At 49.0% G+C, this 20,455-nt stretch overlaps 1 protein-coding gene across 3 annotated transcripts in view; it reads right to left on the bottom strand.

The window, feature by feature from the left end:
- Window positions 1–20,455, bottom strand: part of EFNA2 (ephrin A2) — a 241,268-nt gene that overhangs the window by 168,369 nt on the left and 52,444 nt on the right. The window contains exon 1 of one of the 3 annotated variants that reach the window (XM_083484230.1): window positions 14,903–15,283. The exons of the other annotated variants lie outside the window; for them this stretch is intronic. The gene's annotated coding sequence lies outside the window, so the exon portion shown is untranslated. Of the gene's footprint in view, window positions 1–14,902; window positions 15,284–20,455 lie in introns of those variants that run through there. 3 annotated transcript variants of the gene reach the window in all.

The following is a 20,455-nucleotide window of genomic DNA, read 5'->3' as shown; positions in this document are numbered from 1 at the left end:
ACTGGGAAACTACAGATAATCCAGAATGTGGTTGCTAGACTGGTGAGTGGGAATGGCTGCTGAGACCATAGAACAGCGGTCCTCAAAGACCTACATTGGCTCCAAGTACGTTTCCGAGCACAATTCAAAGTGTTGGTGCTGACCTTGAAAGCCCTAAACGGCCCAATATCCCTGAAGGAGCATCTCCACCCCCATTGTCCAGCCCAGACACAGAGGTCCAGCTCCGAGGGCCTTCTGGCGGTTCTCTCCCTGCGAGAAGTGCGGTTACAGGGAACCAGGCAGGGGGCCTTCTCGGTGGTGGCGCCCTCCCTGTGGAACGCTCTCCCATCAGATGTCAAGGAGATAAACAAATATCTGACTTTTAGAAGACATTTGAAGGCAGCCCTGTTTAGGGAAGTTTTTAATGTTTGATGTTTTATTGTGTTTTTAATATTCTTTTGGGAGCCTCCCAGAGTGGCTGGGGAAAGCCAGCCAGATGGGCAGGGTACAAGTAATAAATTATTATCCGTGTTTTTTTCTGGGGGGACGCAGGGGTACACATACCCCTTAACATTTTGTGAATCTAAGTTTGGCCTCATTGAGGGGAAGTACTGTGGTACCTCGGGTTAAGTACTTAATTCGTTCCGGAGGTCCGTTCTTAACCTGAAACTGTTCTTAACCTGAAGCACCACTTTAGCTAACAGGGCCTCCTGCTGCTGCCTCACCACTGGAGCACGATTTGTGTTCTCATCCTGAAGCAAAGTTCTTAACCTGAAGCACCATTTCTGGGTTAGCGGAGTCTGTAACCTGAAGCGTCTGTAACCTGAAGCGTATGTAACCTGAGGTACCACTGCATTTCAATATGACTAAGAAAAGGAGAGTACCCCCTAACCATTTTTGTAGAAAAAAGCACTGATACTGATGAGGATGATGAGGATGAAGATACAGTGGTGCCTCGCAAGACGAAAAGAATCTGTTCTGTGAGTCTCTTCGTCTAGCGGTTTTTTCGTCTTGCGAAGCAAGCCCATTGACGGATTAGCGGATTAGTGCGATTAGCGCTATTAGCGCTATTAGCGGCTTTTAGCGGCTTATCGGCTTAGCAGATAAGCGGATAAGCGGCTTGGTGGCTTAGAAAAAGGGGGGGAGGAAAAAAACCCGCAGGAACTCGCAAGACATTTTCGTCTTGCGAAGCAAGCCCATAGGAGATTCGTTTTGCGAAGCACCTCCAAAACGGAAAACTCTTTCGTCTAGCCAGTTTTCCGTCTTGCGAGGCATTCGTCTTGCGGGGCACCACTGTATAAAAGGGTAGACAAATTCATGGAGGAGAGGACTATTGATGACTGTGAGCTATGAAGGCTTTGCTCTGCAGGCAGAGCCAGTGATGCTTCTGAAGAGCAGCTGCTAGAAACCACAGGAGAAGAGAGTGTTGCTCTTGTGGTCGGATCCTGCTTGCTCTCCACTCCACCCCCCCCCCGGCATTTGGCTGGCCACTGTGAAAACAGGGCGCTGGACACTATGGGTCATTGGCTTCATCCATCAGGTTCTTCTAAGCTTCCTGTGGAACCTCCAGGTCCAGAGGCAGTCTATCTCGATTTCTAGGCTCTTCAGGGCATTTGGCCGCTGAGAGAACAGGATGCTGGACTCGATGGACCCCTTTGGCCTGATCTAGCTTTTCCAGTGCTGGATTTACGTATAAGCTAAACAAGCTATAGCTTAGGGCCCCACTCTCTTGGGGGCCCCCCAAAAAAATTTAAAGGGGAAAAAAACCTGGATGTACATTTCCAAAAAGGGACGCGGGTTGTGCTGTGGGTTAAACCACAGAGCCTAGGGCTTGCCGATCGGAAGGTCAGCGGTTCGAATCCCCACAATAACGGGGTGAGCTCCCATTGCTCGGTCTCAACTCCTGCCCACCTAGCAGTTCAAAAGCACGTCAAAGTGCAAGTAGATAAAGAGGTACCGCTCAGGCAGGAAGGTAAACAGCGTTTCCGTGCGCTGCTCTGGTTCGCCAGAAGCGGCTTAGTCCTGCTGGCCACATGACCCCGGAAGCTGTCTGCGGACAAACGCTGGCTCCCTCGGCCAGTAAAGCGAGATGAGCACCGCAACCCCAGAGTTGTCCGCGACTGGACCTAACGGTCAGGGGTACGTTTACCTTTACCTTTACATTTCTAAAATATAAGATAAAAAACAAATAAAAGCTACATACAGCAACTGTTTTGTGTTGTGTAGGCTCCTGTGATGTGAGAAATGGGCCCCAGCTGCTAGCCTGCTCCCTAAAATATCACTGCTTTGCGCCTTTCTATATATAGGGTGCCTACATTCTGCATGGACTGGTTGCAGGGCAACAAGTGCAAATGGCTTGAGATACCTAGTAGATCAATTAATTACCATATAGCATTTATTCAACAGAAAAACTGCTGAACATAGAAAGGGCCCCATTACTTTCAGTAGCTTAAGGTAAAGGGTAAAGGGTTAAGGGCCCCCTGACCATTAGGTCCAGTCGTGGCCGACTCTGGGGTTGCGGCGCTCATCTCGCTTTATTGGCTGAGGGAGCCGGCGTACAGCTTCCAGGTCATGTGGCCAGCATGACTAAGCCACTTCTGGCGAACCAGAGCAGCGCACGGAAACGCCGTTTTCCTTCCCACCAGAGTGGTACCTATTTATCTACTTGCACTTTGACGTGCTTTTGAACTGCTAGGTTGGCAGGAGAAGGGACCGAGCAACGGGGGCTCACCCCGTCGCGGGGATTTGAACCGCCGACCTTCTGATCGGCAAGTCCTAGGCTCTGTGGTTTAACCCACAGAACCATCTGCATCTATTCAACACAAAAAACAGTAACCATTTGTTGTTGACGAAGGACAATTGGGCATATAAAGGGCCCCATTCCCTTCAGTAGCTTAGGGCCTCATCAAACCTAAACCCAGCCCCGAGCTTTTGTGATGTGTGCCTGCGCTTGCAAAAGACTCACTGTAGTTCCACGGGGCATCGGCGGCAGGCCCCGGAAAAGTGCGCTGTCTTGCCGGCCCAGATTTACTGCTTCTCTGTGGTGCTACAGAGAGCCAGAGAGGAGAGCTGCTCCAGGAGATCAATCAAGGCGGCGAGTACATTAGGAGGTTCTCTAAGCACTCACTACGCAACGCAGCCACCATCCATCGTGGGGAGGGAAGAGGGAGTGAGTGCTGAGGGCGGGAGAATCTCTTTCTTATGGACTGGGCGTCCCAGAAGCATTTATATCTCATTCCTCAGGGGAAACGCTGCCTTTCCGCTGTCAGCAAAAAAACAACGGGAGAGTTATGGCTTGAGAGTGGCAGTCGGAACAGTGGAACTTAGTTCAGAGGATGGGGAGGTGTTGGCAACCCAAATGCACCCCTAAATACCGTTTTTTTTTTGCTCTATAAGACTCACTTTTTCCCTCCTAAAAAGTAAGGGGAAATGTGTGTGCATCTTATGGAGCGAATGCAGGCTGCTCAGCTATCCCAAAAGCCAGAACAGCAAGAGGGATCGCCTTTTATAAGAAGAAAGGGCAGGTGTAAAAGAGTTTCCAATGAAGGGATCTGATTGTTAAGCCACTCTGGAAATTATAGCTGTGGGAGGACCCTTAAACTACAGCTCCCATTATTCTTTTGGGGACACCACTGCGAAGGCGAACAGGCTGCTGCCGCTGCTGCCGCCACCCGAGGCAGCCGACTCACTTTGCCTCACGATAGGGCCGGCCTGTTCCTGGCTGCGCCAATGTCTCCCGGCTTATCAGATTCCACACAGCTGCCCCTCTTAGCGCGCTCAACATGCCGGCAAAGGTATCTCTTTCTCCCTCTTGCCTGTTGTGCCTGTTCTTAACGCGCCGCCTCCATTCATTCTGCTCCTGTAACTGTAAAATTGATTTTTTTTCTCTCTTCCCCCCTCGCCACTTGTCGTTTGCGGCCGAGGGTTTCCGAGACAGGGCCCGTTTTCTAATTAGTCGTTCCGGAGCGAGCGAGCGGAACCCGGGACAGGAGCAGGGCGGATTGAGAAGGGAGAAGAGGGAGCGAAAGACGACGTGGCGATAATAGGCCGCGACAAAGGAAAGGAGGGTCTCCGATAGGATGAGTTATAATGGAAGGATTCCTTCTCCTTATTCTCCTTCTCCTTTTTACGCGAGAGATGAAGCAATTAGGAAGCCATTGGCTTCAAGAGCTCGGCAGGAAATTAGCCGCGGAGGTAACCACTGGAGAAAGCCAAGCGAAGAGGGAAGGGAGATTTCGTTGCTATGATTTATTAGGACAGGAATGTATGGGCCTACGGCCGTAATAAATTATTATTATTATTAGGACAGGAATGGGGGCGATTCAGCCCCCTGGGCTTCTCTGTTCGGAACAATGAGGACTAGAGTCTTAGCTGATTTTAAAAGAAGTGTAGACATATGTCAAACGTAAGAGGAGCCTGCAGGTTCAGACTGGCGACCCTTCTAAGTCCAGTCTCCTGTTCTCACAGTGGCCTGTGGGAAACCGGGTATTAGGATTCGAACACAAGAGCGACTCTCCCTTCTTGTGGTTCCTAATGCAACTGGCCTTCAGGAGCATGGCTGCCTTCAGTTATCATCTTCCTCCTCTTTCTCTTCCTCCTCTTCTGCGATCCCTCGTAGCCAAGTAAGATTGTCTCCCATGAACACGGTCTTAACAGTGAGTCCGTAAGTGACTGTGGGGGCCAATTCTAGACCCACACATCCTTCCACAGTGGGGACATTGGTTTCTGGGCAGGAGTTGATCCCGGAGAGGGTTTGCCAAGCGTGCCTTCCTCTTAGCACGTTTCTCCCTTGCGTCCTGAGTTCGAGCGTCTTCAAAGCCCATGACACCTTTGATAAAGGCTGTTCTCCAACTGGAGCGCTCGCAGGCCAGTGTTTCCCAGTTTTGGTGTTTATACTACATTTCTTTAGATTTGCCTTGAGAGAGTCTTTAAACCTCTTTTGTTGACCACCAGCATTACTATTTCCATTTTTAAGTTCTGAATAGAGTAGTTGCTTTGGAAGACAATAATCAGGCATCCCCACATGACCAGTCCAACGGAGCTGATGTTGCCCTCTTCTGTTGTTGTTGTTTAGTCATTTAGTCGTGTCCGCCTCTTTGTGACCCCCTGGACCAGAGCACGCCAGGCCCTCCTGTCTTCCACTGCCTCCCCCAGTTCGGTCAAACTCATGCTGGTAGCTTCGAGAACACTGTCCAACCATCTCGTCCTCTGTCATCCCCTTCTCCTTGTGCCCTCCATCTTTCCCAGCATCAGGGTCTTTTCCAGGGAGTCTTCTCTTCTCCTGAGGTGGCCAAAGTCTCGGAGCCTCAGCTTCAGGACCTGTCCTTGCAGTGAGCACTCAGGGCTGATTTCCTTCCGAATGGAGAGGTTTGATCTTCTTGCAGTCCATGGGACTCTCAAGAGTCTCCTCCAGCACCATAATTCAAAAGCATCCGTTCTTTGGCCATCAGCCTTCTTGATGGTCTGGCTCTCACTTCCATACATCACTACTGGGAAAACCAGAGCTTCTAAAGCCACCCAAATCGGGAGCGAGCGCCACAGTTCAGCGATGCACTGTTATTAAGAAGGACTCTCTTTCACCTGCCCCAGGTCTTCCAGTATGTCTAGGAGTTCTAGAGAAGCTTCTCTCTCCAGTTTCTGCAAGCCAGGCATCACTTCACATTATCACATCCTCTCCTCCTCACTTTTTCTCCAACTAAATTCCTGCCTTGGTTCCTGCATTGCACAGGGTTGAACTAGATGACCCTTTGGGGGTTCCTTTCAACTCTACAATTTTATTTATATATATATAATTAATTTTATTTATATATATAAAATTAATGTATATATATATATATATATATATATATATATATACATATATATATATATATATACATATATATGCATTCCTGTACCCGTGAAAATCTACGAAAGCAAATACATATATATATATATATATACATATATATATATATATATACATATATATATGTATATATGATCCTGCTCTGTTCCAGTAACAAGAAGCCGAAAGCACCAGCCTGAAGATGACGAGTGAGACCTCGTCGAAACGTCGCCTAGACACCCCAACTCTTACACGGGAAGACACCCGAAGACACCAAAACCTGCATATATGTATATATATATATATATGTACATTAATTTTCTAAAAACAACAAATAAAACAATAACAATATCAAAACAAAACAAATTGACTTCCCCCTAGTCCCTTCCTTGGTTCCATTGTTTATCAACATACTGCATGTCCACTGCAAAGTTATAAACCATTGTATTACTTCAATTAAATTCAAAATTAAATTACAAGCAGTATTAAAACCCTGCCAATGTATTAATCTGAGTACATTGCTTTTGAATATATGCAATAAGCTCCTTGCAATCTTCCTTAAATTTGTTGTTGTCTCTTCCTCTCAACTTCATTTCCAATTTTGCCTTTTTTGCATATTCCATTAATTTAACTTGCCAACCTTCTTTTTTCCAGTGTTGTGCTAATAATATTCATGCGGCCGTAGTTGCAAACATAAATAAGTTCTTTAGCGATCTTGGTAAATCCACTCTGGTAATACCTAGTAGGAAAGCTTTTGGTTTGTTTTTTAAACATCTTCATTTCATTATGAATCATTTCCCAATGTTTCTTTCCTATTTTACAATCCCACCACATATGGAAAAAATGTCCCTTCTGTTGTTTCACATTTCCAACACTTACTTTCTTTTGCTTAGTACATTTTTGCTAATTCCACTGGAGTTAGATACCATCTATACATCATTTTCATATGACTTTCTTTAATCGCCACCCGACTCTACAATTCTAAATAAGTTCCAGACACTGAAATATTTCTTCATGGGGACTTTGTTCATCTCCTTAGATCATTTTGACTGACCTTTTCTGATTTTCTTCTTCCAAACGCTGCAGATTTTTATAATGACAATATGAGAGGCACAAATACAAGATGGGTGACACCTGGCTTGAGAGCAGTACATGTGAAAAGGATCTAGGAGTCTTGGTTGACCACAAACTTGACATGAGCCAACAGTGTGACGTGGCAGCTAAAAAAGCCAATGCAATTCTGGGCTGCATCAATAGGAGTATAGCATCTAGATCAAGGGAAGTAATAGTGCCACTGTCTTCTGCTCTGGTCAGACCTCACCTGGAGTACTGTGTCCAGTTCTGGGCACCACAGTTCAAGGAGGACACTGACAAACTGGAACGTGTCCAGAGGAGGGCAACCAAAATGGTCAAAGGCCTGGAAACGATGCCTTATGAGGAACGGCTAAGGGAGCTGGGCATGTTTAGCCTGGAGAAGAGGAGGTTAAGGGGTGATATGATAGCCATGTTCAAATATATAAAAGGATGTCACATAGAGGAGGGAGAAAGGTTGTTTTCTGCTGCTCCAGAGAAGCGGACACGGAGCAATGGAGCCAAACTACAAGAAAGAAGATTCCACCTAAACATTAGGAAGAACTTCCTGACAGTAAGAGCTGTTGGACAGTGGAATTTGCTGCCAAGGAGTGTGGTGGAGTCTCCTGCTTTGGAGGTCTTTAAGCAGAGGCTTGGCAACCATATGTCAGGACTGCTCTGATGGTGTTTCCTGCTTGGCAGGGGGTTGGACTCGATGGCCCTTGTGGTCTCTTCCAACTCTAGGATTCTATGATTCTATGATACTGGCCTTCTTCACTCCACCCCACCCCACCCCAGTCCCATTCCGAATGATGCCAAGTATGTCTACCCAGAAACAAGTTCCATTGAGCTCCATGGGATTTGAATGCAGGGCTTTCTTCAGCCTTACTGTGCGATTCCTGCTTTTAACTCAGAGGTAAGCCCCACAACAAGGGAAGCGGGTGGAGCTGTGGTCTAAGCCACAGAGCCCAGGGCTTGCCGATCGGAAAGTCGGCAGTTCGAATCCCCGCAACGGAGTGAGCTCCCGTTGTTTGGTCCCTGCTCTCCTGCCAACCTAGCAGTTCGAAAGCATGTCAAAGTGCAAGTAGATAAATAGGTACCGCTCCAGCGGGAAGTAAATGGCATTTCCGTGCCAATCACATCAGCCACCCTGATTATGAAGCTATTTTCTTTCAATGTCAATCAAGGCTACTGACATTAGCATGCAACCATGTTACTGGGGGGGGGGGCGAGACGCGGGTGGCGCTGGGGGTTAAACCACAGAGCCTAGGGCTTGCCGATCGGAAGGTCGGCAGTTCAATTCCCCGTGATGGGGTGAGCTCCCGTTGCTCGGTCCCTGCTCCTGCCAACCTAGCAGTTCGAAAACACGTCAAAGTGCAAGTAGATAAATAGGTACCACTCCGGAGGGAAGGTAAACGGCGTTTCCGTGCGCTGCTCTGGTTCGCCAGAAGCGGCGTAGTCCTGCTGGCCACCCGACCCAGAAGCTGTACGCCGGCTCCCTCGGCCAGTAAAGTGAGATGAGCGCCGGAACCCCAGAGTCGGCCACAACTGGACCTAACGGTCAGGGGTGCCTTTACCTTCTTAAGCCCCACAACTTAGTGCAGTGCAGTTTGCTCCCCATAGGATCACAGCCACAATACGCCATCAATAGACAGGTTGGTTAAATCAGTCCATTTAATAGATTTCATATTTTGAGCCTTAATGTGCAGAATGGAATGGAATGAGAGCGGGGTGGAAATCAAAGCTTCACATTGCAGAGTTTGGGGTGGGGTGGGGAATAATAATTTGCCAGGCACATTAAAGAAAAATTCTCTGGCTTTTTTGTTTTTGTTTTTTGTTTAAAAAGCAATGTTTGATCTCACCAGGTCCACTCACCTTTATTAAGGTCGTTAATTTAAATTGTTCACAATAATTCCTTAACCTCTGCTTAATTGCTCCACAGAAGAGCGATCTGCTTTTCCCTTGCCCTGCAAATTGGGACTTTGTTCCTCAATGCATGGAAACTGCACCCCCTGCAGATCATGACTGGTTACTACATGGGGTTTTTTTTAGATTAAAAAAACTCAGATCTTTGTATTTTCACCCCCCCCCCCAAAAAAAAAATAATCTGAAGGAATCGAAGGAGACAAAACAGAGGGTTCCGAAGAATTGTTTCAGGGTTCAATGGCTGGAAAACGGTTTTGAAAAGCACCTGTAGCATACTGTAAAGATTTGGGAACTCTGAAGGTTATTGGAAACCCAGCCAGATGGGTGAGGTATTGCTGCTGCTGCTGCTGCTGCTGTTGTTTAGTCGTTTAGTCGTGTCTGCCTCTTCGTGACCCCCTGGATCAGAGCACGCCAGGCACTCCTGTCTTCCACTGCCTCCCGCAGTTTGGTCAGACTCATGCTGGTAGCTTTGAGAACACTGTCCCACCATCTCGTCCTCTGCCGTCCCCTTCTCCTTCTGCCCTCCATCTTTCCCAACATCAAGGTCTTTTCCAGGGAGTCTTGTCTTCTCATGAGGTGGCCAAAGTCTTGGAGCCTCAGCTTCAGGATCTGTCCTTCCAGTGAGCACTCAGGGCTGATTTCCTTCAGAATGGAGAGGTTGGATCTTCTTGCAGTCCATGGGACTCTCAAGAGTCTCCTCCAGCACCACAATTCAAAAGCATCCATTCTTCGGCGATCAGCCTTCTTGATGGTCCAGCTCTCACTTCCATACATCACTACTGGGAAAACCAGAGCTTGAACTAGACGGACCTTTGTTGGCAAGGTGGTGTCTCTGCTTTTTAAGATGCTGTCTAGGTTTGTCATTGCTTTTCTCCCAAGATGCAGCGTGAGGTATAATTATTATTACCACCCTGTCTGGCAACAGCTCTTCAGGTTTGCAGGTGCGGGGTGGGATTCCCAGTTCTAACTGGCGATGCTGCCAGTTGAGCTTGGGACCTTTTAGATGCAAGGCAGAATGGTCTACCAGTGAGCCTTGTCCCTTCCATTAAAAAACAACAACCAAGGTTCTGGTCCTCCTCGTTCTGAATAAAGGGGTGGTCTAAATATGAAGCGGTTGGCGCTGTGGGTTGAACCACAGAGCCTAGGACTTGCCGATCAGAAGGTCGGCGGTTCGAATCCCCGCAATGACGGGGTGAGCTCCCGTTTCTCGGTCCCTGCTCCTGCCAACCTAGCAGTTCGAAAGCACCTCAAAGTGCAAGTAGATAAATAGGTACCACTCCGACGGGAAGGTAAACGGCATTTCCGTGCGCTGCTCTGGTTCGCCAGAAGCGGCTTAGTCCTGCTGGCCACATGACCCAGAAGCTGTACGCCGCCTCCCTCGGCCAGTAAAGCAAGATGAGCCCCACAACCCCAGAGTCAGTCACGACTGGACCTAACGGACACAGAATCACAATTATAGAGATGGAAAGGACCCCGAGGGTAAGGTTACCAGATTTTTTTTCAATGAATCCAGGGACACTTTTCAGCTTCAATGGATTTTGTATGGGGACTGATTTATAAATCCAGGGACTGTCCCCGGGAAACTGTGACGTCTGGTAACCTTACCCATGGGTCATCTAGTCCTGCGATGCAGGAAGCACAGCTAAAGAATCTCCGAGAGATGACGATCCAACTTCGTTCAACAGCCTCCAGTAAGCCACCTTTTTGACCAAACTGCGGGAGGCAGTGGAAGACAGGAGTGCCTGGCGTGCTCTGGTCCAGGGGGTCACAAAGAGGCGGACACAACTAAACAACAGCAACAACATCCCCCTGTTGGAAAATCCTTCCTAAAGTTTAGTCAGCATCTCCTTTCTTGTCATTTGAATCCATTGGTTTGGGTCCTTCCCTCCAGAGCAGAAGAAAACAAGCTTGCTCTTCAAATATTATGTATATGCACACAGACAGAGAGAGAGAGAGAGAGAGAGAGCAGTACCTCGGTTCTCCAACTTGATCCGTTCCGCAAGTCCATTCCAAAACCAAAGCATTCCAAAACCAAAGTGCGCTTTCCCATAGAAAGTAATGCAAAACGGGTTCCAGACTTTTAAAAACAACCCCTAAAACAGCAGTTCAACATGAATTTTGGCGAGCTAATACCAGTGTACTGGAAGAAGCAGAGATCACCAATGTTGAAGCAATGATTCTTTGTTGGGCTGGTCATGTTGTGATCAACTCCCACCCAGAGACCTATGTCCCCAATGTGGAAGGACATGTGGATCCAGAATTGGCCTCCGCAGTCACTTACAGACTCATTGTTAAAACCGTGTTTATGGAAGACAACCTTACTCGGCTACAAGGGATTGCCAAAGAAGGAGGATATTCCCAGATCTACCTGCTCGGGATTAAACCTGGGACCTCTTTGACCCATTCTACGCTCATTTTGGGGAGGCGGACGAGGCTTTGGGGATGCGTGGCACGGCCTTCTCCGTGCGTCACGGAGAAACAGTGGGGTGTGACTCCCTCGCTTCTCCAAGGTACCATCAACATGTTGTCAAGCAGGGGCCCTCTTGACCTCTGGGCCGCAAACAAAGCTGCCTCTCCTCCATTTACACGAGAGGTACATGTCTTTCCGGCCTGTGCCGCACTCGGCGCCGGCGGAAGATTGGCAGGGGACAAGGCCGGTTTCCCACACGGGGGGGCAGCACCCGGATATGCACTCCTCGCCTCCCCGCGGCAGGCGTAAAATGCCGATTCTCATTTGCGCCTGTCAAACAGCGGGGAAATCCGTGTGTGTGTGTGTGTGTGTGTGTGTGTGTGTCTGTGGAGTGGGGGAATTTTGTGCCGAGAGGAATGACCGGCTTTTTTTGAGGGGGGGGGGGAGTGTTGAGGCCTGTCCACGCCGAGAGAACAGAAGGAGACCACAAAGCAAGCCGTTTGGCAACCGACCGCCGCACAGCCTGGCGCTTGCAGTGGCAGGTGAATTTTTGCAGCAGGGAAGAAAAGTTGCAGAAGGAAAATTCGGGATTTCCGAAAGCGACAAAACGAGGCGTTTTTATTTATACGAAGTCTAGTTTAAAAACCAAAAAACACACAACATCCAACCGCCCCCCCTTCTTCTCGCCTTGTCAGCGCGGCGTCGGCTGTCACTCACCGGCCTTCCCCGAATTCTCCTTCAAGTTGTCATAGCGAGACGGGGGGCCGGGTGTGGGCGGAGGGGGGCCGGATTATGCTAACGCGGTGTCCAGAATCGATTCAAGTGGAACGCTTGTTTGACTAGCGGAACCGCTGGTCTGAGCGGAGAGCGTTGAGACCCTGGATTTTCCCACCTTCCCGGAACAATTTGGCATTGTTCTGGTTCCAGGCTCGGTGAGCTCTTGTCCTGGAGCTCTGAATGACAGAGCTTTTGAGTCTATGCAAGGCTGCTTTGAATTTCTAAGACCCTCTCTGGAAGTCCCCATGGTCTCCCACTTCTGTTGTCTTTCCCTTCTAACCCCCCCCCTTTGCACTCTTTTGACTCCCCCCCTTCGCTCCAATTCTTCTAATTCCAAGCCTTTAGATCCCTAACATATTTCCCCCCTCTCTCATCCACATGCCCCTGTCTCCCTCCTCCTCTGACCGTCCAGAATTTCACTTTGCTCTTGCGGTTGCTGCAGACATTTCCCCTTTTCTAAGCAAAATATAGAGAGGGGGGAGGTGGATTTCAGGGAGAGTTGGGGAAATGTTAGGATCAGGGCCTCCCCCCCCCAAAAAAAAATGTTTAGGGGTGCTCTCATTTTGACTCAAGAAAATCACTGTTTCGTAGTTCAAATTGGGAAAAATAAAGACAGTAAATGGACAAAAGTACAAAGATCTGCAAAATGTTTAGGGGTATGCGTAACCCCAGAAAAAAACACTGGTTAGGATGCTTACCTTACTTTTTTAAACCAGTACAGCTGCTGTTTTGCACACATACACACCTGTATTTTAAATTCAAGGGCTGCAAAAACGAGCCCCAGAGAGAAAAACTTATTATTTATTTGTTGATTTCATAAAATCTACACACTGCCTGGTTGTATCCCCCCCCCCAAAAAAAAGCAGTTTACCAAAAGAAGACAAAACAATAAAATTATCAATAAGAAAAATGAACAACAATGATTTGGAAAAAAGTACCGTATTTTTTGCTCTATAAGACTCACTTTTCCCCTCCTAAAAAGTAAGGGGAAATGTGTGTGCGTTTTATGGAGCGAATGCAGGCTGCGCAGCTATCCCAGAAGCCAGAACAGCAAGAGGGATTGCTGCTTTCGCTGCGCAGCGATCCCTCTTGCTGTTCTGGCTTCTGAGATTCAGAATATTTTTTTTCTTGTTTTCCTCCTCCAAAAACTAGGTGCGTCTTGTGGTCTGGTGCGTCTTATAGAGCGAAAAATACGGCAAATAAGGAAAACACATTAAAATTCGCACCAGCATTAAAATTCACAACATCTGGGGAGGCTTGCCTGAAATATTTTTAGCAGACACCAAAAATAGAAGTTATTGATTGATCGCCTACATATTTTTACCTTTCTCCTTCAAGGAGCTCAAGGTGGGGTACGTGGCTTTCCCCCTCCCCATTTAAACCCTACAACAAGCCTGAGAGATAGAATCATAGAATCCTAGAGTTGGAAGAGACCACAAGGGCCATCGAGTCCAACCCCCTGCCAAGCAGGAAACACCTTCAGAGCACTCCTGACATATGGTTGTCAAGCCTCTGCTTAAAGACCTCCAAAGGAGGAGACTCCACCACACTCCTTGGCAGCAAATTCCACTGTCGAACAGCTCTTACTGTCAGGAAGTTCTTCCTAATGTTTAGGTGGAATCTTCTTTCTTGTACTTTGGATCCATTGCTCCGTGTCCGCTTCTCTGGAGCAGCAGAAAACAACCTTTCTCCCTCCTCTATGTGACATCCTTTTATATATTTGAACATGGCTATCATATCACCCCTTAACCTCCTCTTCTCCAGGCTAAACAGGATAGATAGGCTAGGCGGAAAGGTAGCGACTCACCCAGCGAGCTTCTGGTTGAGTCACGCAGTGCTGGAATTACGTATAAGCTAAACAAGCTGTAGCTGAGGGCCCCTCTCTCTTGGGGGCCCCCAAAAAAATTAAAGGGGGGGACTGGATGTACATTTCCAAAATATAAAAAAGAAATAAAACCTACATCTAGCAACAGTGTTTTGTGTTGCCTAGGCTCCTATGATGTAAAACATGGGCCCCGCCTGCTCCCTAAAATATCACAGGTTTGCTCCTTTCTATATATAGGGTGCCTACATCCTGCATGGACTGCCCATGTGTGACCCCAACAACTGTTATTCAGATGTAAAAGGTAAAAAGAGAAAGAACCCCTGGACGGTTAAGTCCGGTCAAAGGCAACTATGGGGTTGCGGCACTCATCTCGCATTCAGAGTTTGTCCGCAGACAGCTTTCCGGGTCATGTGGACTAAACCGCTTCTGGCGCACCAGGACGGAAACCAGAGCGCACAGAAACACCGTCTACCTTCCCGCCGCAGCAGTACCCATTTATCTACTTGCACTTTGTGTTTTCGAACTGCTAGGTTGACAGGAGCTGGGACAGAGCAACGGGAGCTCAGCCCGTCATTGCGGGGATTCAAACAGTCAACCTTCTGATCAGCAAGCGCAAGAGGCTCAGTGGTTTAGACCACTGTCTCGGAAGCGCTTTCTGGTCCTCTGTGAGATGGGACGTGCAAGGCCGTCTATGGCGTTCCGAAATACGTCCATACGTCAGATTTGTATGGAGTTGTTTCTTCACTCCCATCCCTAATAATCCCTAACATGGAATTCTGCGCTCGCTCTCTCTTCTTCCCCCCAACTGCCAATGCACACTGAGCTGACATTTTGATAAAACTATCCGCCGCGACCCCGAGTTCTCGTTCCTGGGAAGGAGACATCAGCCAGCATAAATACTCTGGTGCCAGGGGGACAAGAGTCTACCTTTAATCTCCCAGACGAAAAATAAAATAATAAAAAAGCCCCATTCTGCCTCCTGCTCTCCAAGAGCCAGTCATACTCCCCACTCTCTCTCTCATGTTTTCAGCAAATATAGAGCTTATAAATATATGAATTTATCAGCAGAGAAAATCCATTCTTTTACCTGGAGCGAAATGCTAACGAGGGCTCTCTGCCGGCTCGGCTGACAGTTCCAAAGTGTGTTTCAGTCACAGGCGAGACAACTCACTTCTAGGGGGGAAACGAGAGAGGGAAAGTCTGGCAGGAGGCGAGACCATGGCGGGAAGAGGGAGCGTGGTGTAGTGGTTACAGCAATGGTGCTCTGCTCACCGGAAAGCCTTAGGGCAGTCTTGCCTTTATACTGCATCCCCCATAAGCCCTGTCATGGTCCGGTTCACAGGCGATCAAAGTCCCAGCTGGGGACGTCGGGACCGGGGACAAGATGGCGGGGTGGGAGCAGGAACAGGAGTCCAGAAGCCAGGAGTCAGGAAGCCAAGGGTCTGAGGATTAGGAAGCAAAGAGTCACAAAATCATGGGTCCGAGGGTCAAGAAGCAAGGAGTTACGAAGTCATAGAATCATAGAGTTGGAAGAGACCACAAGGGCCATCGAGTCCAACCCCCTGCCAAGCAGGAAACACCATCAGAGCACTCCTGACATATGGTTGTCAAGCCTCTGCTTAAAGACCTCCAAAGTAGGAGACTCCACCACACTCCTTGGCAGCAAATTCCACTGTCGAACAGCTCTTACTGTCAGGAAGTTCTTCCTAATGTTTAGGTGGAATCTTCTTTCTTGTAGTTTGGATCCATTGCTCCGTGTCCGCTTCTCTGGAGCAGCAGAAAACAACCTTTCTCCCTCCTCTATGTGACATCCTTTTATAGATTTGAACATGGCTATCATATCACCCCTTAACCTCCTCTTCTCCAGGCTAAACATGCCCAGCTCCCTTAGCCGTTCCTCATAAGGCATCGTTTCCAGGCCTTTGACCATTTTGGTTGCCCTCCTCTGGACACGTTCCAGTTTGTCAGTGTCCTTCTTGAACTGTGGTGCCCAGAACTGGGTCAAGGGTCCGAGGGTCGGGAAGCAAGGAGTCAAGAAGCCAAGGGTCCGAGGGTCGAGAAGCAAGGAGTCACGAAGTCAAGGGTCCGAGGGTTGAGAAGCTAGGAGCCAAGGTCCGAGAATCAGGAAGCAAGAAGCCCAACGCTGTAAGGCAGTGAACGTGTTGCTGGGGCAAAGAGCCGAAGGGAAATGCTGACCTTATTTCCCTTCCCGGCTCTTGCCACCAGGTGCTGTGAGTTACCAATCGGCCTCACCTGTGCGACTGCACCTTGCCACTTCAGAACAAATTTAGGAAGGCCCCGGTCCTGCAAAGTCCTACTGGTCCCAGGGCCTGGCTCCTGCACGCACTCCTGACAAGCCCCAGCCAGCATGGCTGTTTTGAGCTACCACTCCCAAGTCACAGAACCATAGAATCGTAGAGTTGGAAGGGACAGATGGCCACCTAACCTCTGCTTGAAAACCTCCAAGGAAGGAGAGTCCACCACCTTCCATCCCACGGTCAAACTGCTCTTACTGTCAGAAAGTTCTTCCTGATGTTGAGTCTGAATCTCCCTTCATGCCTCTTGAAGCCCTGGGTTCAAGTCCTACCCTGCGGAGCAGGAGCAAACAAGCTTGTTCCCTCTTCCATGTGACAGCTCTTCAGATATTTGAAGATGCCTCTCATATCTCCTCTCGGTCTCCATAGCCATGTTCAAATATATAAAAGGATGTCACATAGAGGAGGGAGAAAGGTTGTTTTCTGCTGCTCCAGAGAAGCGGACACGGAGCAATGGAGCCAAACTACAAGAAAGAAGATTCCACCTAAACATTAGGAAGAACTTCCTGACAGTAAGAGCTGTTGGACAGTGGAATTTGCTGCCCAGGAGTGTGGTGGAGTCTCCTCCTTTGGAGGTCTTTAAGCAGAGGCTTGACAACCATATGTCAGGAGTGCTCTGATGGTGTTTCCTGCTTGGCAGGGGGTTGGACTCGATGGCCCTTGTGGTCTCTTCCAACTCTAGGATTCTATGATTCTATTCTATGATTCTATGATCCTTTTTTCCAGGCTAAACATACCCAGCTCCTTCAACCGCTCCTCACATGGCTTGGCTTCTAGACCAAGTGCGCATTTTGACATGCAAGCTTTCTTGCTTACTCACTATCGGTTTTTTAGATAGGGTAATGTCAGGGGCTGTGTGACCACCTCCGACTCCTCAAAAGATTCCATCAACTTTGTCTCCGAAAATTTTTACACATCACTTGGGAAGACAGGCGAACTAGTGCCAGTGTCCACCAAGAATCATTGATCACCAATGTTGAAGTGATGATTCTGAAACATCAACTTCGTTGGACTGGTCATGTGGTTCAGATGCCTGATTATCGTCTTCCAAAGCAACTACTCTACTCCAAACTTTAAAATGGAAAGCGTAATGCTGGTGGTCAATAAAAGAGGTCCAAAGACTCTCTCATGGCAAATCTAAAAAAAAATGTAGTATAAACACTGACAACTGGGAAACACTGGTCTGCGAGCGCTCCAGTTGGAGAACAGCCTTTACCAAAGGTGTCGTGGGCTTTGAAGACACTCGAACTCAGGACACAAGGGAGAAACACTCTAAAAGGAAGGCATGCTTGGCAAACCCTCACCGGGATCAACTCCCGCCCGGAGACCTATGTCCCCACCATAGAAGGACATGTGGATCCAGAATTGGCCTCCATGGCCACTTACAGACTCATTGTTAAAACTGTGTTTATGGAAGACCATCTTACTTGGCTACGAGTGATCGCCAAAGAAGAAGAAGACACCAACGCTTTGAGTTCCTTATGCTGATGGCCGCCATTTTTTAATTCCCCGGTGCCTGTGGATCAAAGCTACGCTATCAACTATGGTTTTGCACAGGCTGGGAGCACAATGAGCTTTTTGTAGAAAACCACCGCCACCAACCCCAAAAGAAATCAACCCGCCCTCCTGAAAAACAGTCATCAGCAGTGCCCCTCATTCGTGGCCACCGAATGGGGCGTACGAAAACGGAAGGGCCATTATGCCTCAAGCCTACACAGCCCTTGACAGTTGAACACGCTCTGGTCTCAGAAGGCTCCAGGATAATGCTTGCCTCAAACCCTCTTGGCTGCTAGTAAGAAAGTTGAAGAGGGCCTTAGTTAGCATTTTGCTCTGGGTTAGAAAAGAATGGATTTTCTCCGCCGATAAAGTTTTATATTTAGAAGCTCTACGTTTTCCAGAAAGTGTGATGGGTGTTGGAGGTCTGCTATTAGAAAGGATTTGATGCTGAGGGACCGACATGAATAGAGAGAGGGAGAGATGGAGAGTGGAGATTTCCAAATACTTTAATTCTCCTTCTCTGTATTTCTGGAAAGAGCATGGCAGTGGAGAAATTAAATATACGTGCTTTATTATTATTTTTTAAGTGAACAAAAGGAAGGGAGGTCATCAGGTTCCCTCCCTCCACAGATGTAAAGCAGTCCCAGGAAGTCGATTCTGTTCCCGCTTTAAAATAAGATTTTATTCCGGCATAATGAGAGAACAAAATAATTAATTTCCTTCCTCTTTTCAAGTCAAACGAACGGAGAGCTAAGCGTCTCGATTTGAAAAGGGCGATTCCCCGGTCTCGACAAAGCCCAAAGCGGAACTGGCTGGATGAGAGGACAGATTTAGTTGAAATAACACCGGAACGTCGAAAGAGCCCTGGAGCGGAAACCGGCCAAAAGGGACCGGCCGAGCCTAGCATGGCACAGTGGCAAAGTGCCCCAAAGAACCTAGGAATCCAGACAGACTGTCTCTGAACCTGCAGGTTCCACAAGAACATAAGAAGAGTGTGATTGATTAAGCCAATGGTCTTTCTAGTCCAGCAACCTCTCCTCACAACAGCTGTGATGGCCTGGGATTTGGACTCAGAGGATGAACCTGAAGAATCCCAGCCTGCACAGGAGTCCCTGCCTCCAGAACCAGCTGAGCCTGAAGGGTCCTCACCTGTGCTGGGTCCTCAGGTGAGTCTGCTCTGGCTCCGGAGGTGATGGAGGACCCATTGCCTGCAGGTGCTCCACTCTCAGCCCCGTCAGAGGAAGCTGAGGTTGCCTCTGGGTCCGGGAACCCTCCAGCCTCTCCTGAGCTGCAGAGGCTCAGGGCAGAGAGGCAGAGGGAACTATGTTCCTGCAGGAGGAGTGCTCGCCTCCAGGCCAGGATAGGAAAGTCACCAGAGGATCGGGGCTGCCCTATGCCTCGGGGGCAGATAAAAGCCAGCCAGCCCCAGTCCCAAGTTGCGGGAGCAATGTTGTTGGTAGCCTGTTCCTGCCGGCACCCTGTCCTGCTTCTGTGTCGGAGCTCCTGACCTCACCTGACTCCCTGCCTTGGACCCAGCTTCAGCTTTGATGGACTGTCTCCCTACTGCACCCTTGGACTCAGACCTCGCCTCATGGTTAACCCTCAGGACCCGCAAAACAGCCAACCAGATGCCTTAAGCAGAACCTCAGCCACACTGCCCATGTGTGACCCCAACAACTGTTACTCAGATGTAAAAGGTAAAAAGGGAAAGAACCCCTGGATGGTTAAGTCCAGTCAAAGGCAACTATGGGGTTGTGGCACTCATCTCTCTTTCAGGCCGAGGGTGCTGTGCTAGTCCCGGAGGAAAGGTTACCGTTGTCGTAGTCAAAGTCCAGTCCTGAGTCACTAGCCTGGAAACAGTTCACAAGGAGCAAGGCGAGGTCCGAAGCAGGAAGCCGGGCGGGGACAGAAACACTGGAAGGTCAGGTCTGGGTCCGGGTAGGAGCAGGTACTCAACGATGACGTTGCTTCCGCAACCTGGGACCGGGCTGACTGGCCTTTATCTTCTCTGAGGCCAGGGGCGGTCCCGGCCCCCAGGAGACCCGCCTCTCCTGGCCTTAAGGCGAGCACTCCTCCTGGGAAAAACCAGTTCCCTTCGCCTCTCTGCCCTGAGCCTCTGCAGTTCAGGAGAGGCTGGAGGGTTACTGGACCCAGGGGGAGACTCACCTGTAGGCACTGAGTCCTCAACCACCTCTGGAGCCAGAATGGATTCACCTGGTGCCTGCTCCTGAGGATCCGGCACAGGTGTAGGCGCCTCAGAATCAAAGCCCTGCCCCAGTTCAGCCGGCCCTGGAGGCGGGGACTCCTGTGCAGGCTGGGATTCCTCCGGTTCATCCTCTGAATAGGATTCCCAGGCCATCACAGGTGCCAGTGTTTGTCCACAGAGAGCTTTCTGGGTCATGTGGCCAACATGACTAAACCGCTTCTGGTGCAACGGGACACTGTGGCGGAAACCAGAACACACTGTTTACCTTCCCGTCGCAGTGGTGCCTATTGATCTACTTGCACTGGTGTGCTTTTGAACTGCTAGGTTGGCAGGAGCTGGGACAGAGCAACGGGAGCTCATCGTGGGGATTCGAACTGCCAACCTTCCAATCGCCAAGCCCAAGAGGCTTGGTGGTTTAAAAGCAGACTACCTCTGACAGTTGTGGAAGAACATACGATCCCTCCCAGATATCCTTTTAAAAATTATTGCACATCCATGATGGTTGGTGCTCTCGACGCTGTCAGAGCGGTCACATGCGATTCCCTCTTCCAATACTGTCTGTGCCTGCAAACGTTTGGGGTTGGCCGCGTTGCCCCACTTCCAATCAGCGCCATTTCCTGTC

Source organism: Podarcis liolepis (assembly GCF_965112155.1).
Source record: "Podarcis liolepis genome assembly, chromosome: 18".
NCBI lineage: Eukaryota > Metazoa > Chordata > Lepidosauria > Squamata > Lacertidae > Podarcis > Podarcis liolepis.
This window is presented reverse-complemented; position numbering and strand designations above follow the sequence as displayed.